General features: G+C 37.0%; 1 pseudogene; it reads right to left on the bottom strand.

Moving 5' to 3' along the window:
- Positions 1-234: 234 nt before the first annotated feature.
- On the bottom strand, positions 235-1,102 carry LOC119536752 (annotated as a pseudogene).
- Between the last annotated feature and the right edge of the window lie 3,510 nt (positions 1,103-4,612).

Raw genomic sequence — 4,612 nt, 5'->3', positions numbered from 1 at the left:
ATAAGGAAAGAACCAAAACTGTGAAACTGTAACTGGTAACAATTTTTGAAATTACCTATTTAACTGCTTGTTGAGCTGTACATTGAAAGTTAACACCTTTCTGTATTATGTCATGCTTTTGAAGTTGTAGAACTGTGACCCATGACATTGTTTGATATTTGTTCTCTAACTACTTATTAGATTGTAAGAAAGTTATCACTGCTATGTAAATTTGTCAAAGTTCACAAAAATGCATTAAAAAACAAAATAGCAAAGAAAAAAATTGAATACTTAATCCATGAGAAGCAGCATTACCCTAAAGTGGAATAACATAATCCACATTACTGTCAAGCTGAGCTGACACACACAATGTTCTGGATCTGATTCAGGCTCTGAAATTAAAGAAGACACATTGAAAAATGATTGCTTTATATCTTAAACTAATCTTTCTGACATCTTGCCCATGTTAATGTGATATTATAGTCATTCCCTTTGCCAAGCTATCGGGAAGGGATTTAAGGGATGAAACTTTCTTCATAGAATTGTAAAGTTGATTTATAGAAGGGTCCATCTTGAGAGCAAAGTCTCCTTTTCCTTTACTGTAGGCTTTGTTCTCAAGGAAATCATACACAGAGTGAACCAAAGCTGGTGATGCTTTCATCATTTCAGGAGTTAATAACAACTGCAAATATATATTTAGATACTTTTTTCTCTTTCCTAAAAAAATCTCTATCCATATTATTAAAAGCTGTTTTACCAGGAAACTTCAATATGCTTGACAGATTTTCAAACTCTTCACTCAGTTTGATGTGGAAGTCATGGAAATGCTATAACAACAATAGGTTCTCCAAATCTCCTCACAGGTTGGATTGCACTGGTGTACAGTAATGGCATATAATGCATATGTCTTGTCATGATCATTACAAACACCAGTGTCTGAAATGTAAATATGAAATTGTACAAAGTCATCATTACTGTTTGTAATTGCCAGTACAATGAGCAGGTTGCCTGCAAGGATGAGAAAGTAGATCTTCATGAACACAAAGAACAAAAGTTTCTGCACATCTGTGTTCTGTTTTAGTCCAAGCAGAATAAATTCTGTCACAATGCTCAATAGCTCCATGAATCCAATTTGGCATTTGTGTAATTGATTTATCTGCAAATAGCACAAGCATTGCAAAGTTGATAATATTTTAATTCAGTTTTTTTGAGATATGTTCACATACCATAAAATCATCCACAGTGTACAATTATACAAAGTACCATCATATAGCTGTGCATTCATCACCACAATCATTTTTTTTATTTTATTGAGATAGTTCCCATACAATACAATCATCCAAAAATCCAAAGTGCACAATCAATTGCCCACAGTACCATAATACAGCTGTGTATTCATTACCACAATAAATTTTTATTTCAATTTTTAAAACATTTTCATTACTCCAGAAAAGAAACAAAGACAAAAAAGAAAGCTCAAATCCTCCCCTAACTCTTACCACCCCCCTCCACTATTGACTCATAGTATTGCTATAGTACATTTGTTACTGTTGATGAAAGAATGCTAAAATACTACTAACTGTAGTACATAGTTTGCAATAGAGTATAATTCCCTATATACCCTTCTATTATTAACTTCTAGTTATAGCATCATATGTTTGTTCTAGTTCATGAATGAGATTTCTAATATTTGTACAGGTGATCATGGACCTTGTCCACCACAAGATTCACTGTTTTATACATTAACATATTTTAACTTCCAGCTTTCCTTCTGGTGACACACGTGATTCTAAGCTTCCCCTTTCCACCACATTCATACATCATTCAGCAAAGTCACAATAACATGCTACCATCACCTCTGTCCATTTCCAGACAGTTAAGTTCAACATAGTTAAACATTCTGCTCATAATAAGCAACTGCTCTCCATTATTTAGCCTCATTCTATATGCTGGTAACTTATGTTTTATGTCTATGAGTTTACATATTATAATTAGTTCATATCATGAGACCATACAATATTTGTCCTTGTGTGTCTGCCTTATTTCACTCAATATAGTGCCCTCAATGTTTCTTCATAAACCCATTTTTAAGACAGTTTTGTTCACCCACCATATTTTCCATCCTCAGTAAAAAACCAATGGTTCCCTTATAATCAAGTATTTATGCATTCACCACCATCACCTCTATCTATATAAGGACATCCCCATTTCTTCCACAAAGAAGGAGGAAGAGTCAAAGAAGGTAGAGAGTCAAAAGAAAAACAAAGAAATAAAAGCTAAAAAGCAGCAAAAGGAAAGCTAGAATTAAACTAAAGTACAAGAAATAGACAACATCACCAATGCCAATAGTCCCATACTGCTCCCTTATTTCCACCTCTTATAGGCATTTAGCTTTGCTATATTACCTTTGTTACATTGAAGGAAGCATAATACAATGCTTCTGTTAACTATAGTCTCTAGTTTGCATTGATTGTACTTTTTCCCCAGTACCACCCCATTTTTAACACCTTGCAAGGTTGACATTCATTGCTCTCCCTCATGTAAAAACATATGTGTACATTTTATCACAATTGTTGAGCACTCTAGGTTGCACTGAATTCTACAGTCCCGGTCTTTATCTTTCCTCTTTCCTTCTGGTGTCCACATGCTTCTATCCTTCCTCTTTCAGCCATACTCACAGTCATCTTTGTTCAGTGTATTATATTGTTTTGCTACCATCACCAAAAAATGTGTTCCAAACCTCTCATTGCTGTCTTTTCTCATCTGTCTGTAGTGCTCCCTTAAGTATTTCCTGTAGAGCAGGTATCTTGTTAACAATCTCTCTCATTGCCTGTTTGTCAGAGAACATTTTAAACTCTCCCTCATATTCGAAGGACAGTTTTTTCACATATGAGATTCTTGGTTGGTAGTTTTTCTCTTTCAGTATCTTAAATATGACACACCGCTTTCTTCTTGCCTCCATGGTTTCTACTGAGAAATCCACACATAGTCTTATGAAGCTTCCTTTGTATGTGCTGGATTACATTTCTCTTCCTGCTTTCAGGAATCTCTTTGTCTTTGACATTTTATAATCTGATTATTAAGTGTCTTGGAATAGGTCTATTTAGATCTACTCTGTTTGGGGTATGCTGTACTTCGTGGATAATTTGATGTCTTCATAAGAGATGGGATATTTTCATTGATTATTTCCTCTATTATTGCTTCTGCCCCTTTTCCCTTCTACTCTTCTCTTCTTCTGGGGCACCCATGACACATACAATTATGTCTTCATGTTGTCATTCATTACCCTAAGTCATTGCTCATATTTTTCCATTCTTTTCCCTATCTGTTCTTTTGTGTTTGGAATTTCAGGTCTCTTTTTCTCCAGTTCCTGAGTGTTTCCTTCTTCCTCTTGAGATCTGCTGTTCTATGTCTCCATTATGTTTTTCATCTCTTGTGTTGTACCTTTCATTTCCATAGATTCTGAGAGTTGTTTTTCAGACTTTTGTTTCTACCTTATGTTCAACCAGTGTTTTCTTTATATCCTTCATTTCTTTTGGTGTATCTCTCCTGAACTTGTTGATTTTGATTTTGAATTGATTTAGTATATTTCTTTGAAAATCTTTAATTAATTGTTTCATTAAAGTGAAACAGTATCTCAACTGTACCTTGAGGTGCAAGTTTGTTCCTTTTATGGGCCATATCTTCATATTTCCTAGTGTAATTTGTAGTTTTCTGTTGTCTAGGTGTTTGCTTTTCTTGGTTACCCTGATCAGATTTTCCCAGACCAGAATGGGTTCAGGTCTCAGAATGGGGTTATATTCAGTTCTGAATTTCCCTGAGGGTATATCTTAGAAGAATGACAGACTTTCCTGTGAGGCCTCTAGCTGCTATGCTTTTCCTATCCTACCCAGCAGGTGGTGCCTCTCAGCCTTTCACTCCAGACTGGTGTAAGGAGTTGTGGCCCCTGTAGTTTTTGTTTTGGCTGCTTCCCCCAGGCTCTGTGGTCTGAGTTCTGAAGGGAAGAAGGGCACTAGAGCTGATCCCCACCTCCTTACTTTTAGGGAAGATACACCCCCTAGGGAGTTATCTTCTGCATTTGAATTGCTCCTTTGTCTCTGTGACTCTGTTATTTCCACCCCTGTCTGGGTCACAGCCTGGGAATGAAAATGTCTGAGGCTTTCTCCACTGAGCCACTCAGGTTGGGAGAGAGAAAAAGGGAAAGAAAGCCCCTTTTAGAGTCAGTTCCCAGTCCCCCAGTTTCACCTATGGGTTAGAGAGAGCACCTGGTCTTCTGGGCTCCCTGTCCAAGGGCACAGGAGTTTTCTGGCTCTTTAAGCCATCTCTAAAAGCCTCTGTCTGCCTGTTAGGGGTCTGTCTATGTTTGTAGCTTGTATTCAGCAATCCATGTGTGTTAATTAAAACGTGAGTTGGGGCTGGGCTGAGCTATATTTACTTGCTCCAGGACTGCTGCTTTCTCCTACATCAAGTTCTTGTAGTTAAGCCTGCCATGGGGGGAGGGATCTCCCAGCTTGTTCCTGCAGTTTTTACTTACAGATTTTATGTTGCAATCTCAGCCATTCCACCCAATCCAGGTTGGTGTACAATGTGTGGACAGTCATGGTTGTCCCCTAGCAGTTATTCCAGATTATTT

The sequence above is a fragment of the Choloepus didactylus genome, chromosome 6 (genome assembly GCF_015220235.1).
Source record: "Choloepus didactylus isolate mChoDid1 chromosome 6, mChoDid1.pri, whole genome shotgun sequence".
NCBI classification, from domain to species: Eukaryota; Metazoa; Chordata; class Mammalia; order Pilosa; family Megalonychidae; genus Choloepus; species Choloepus didactylus.
The sequence above is the reverse complement of the archived record's forward strand: the minus strand, read 5'-3'. Positions and strand labels throughout refer to the sequence as shown.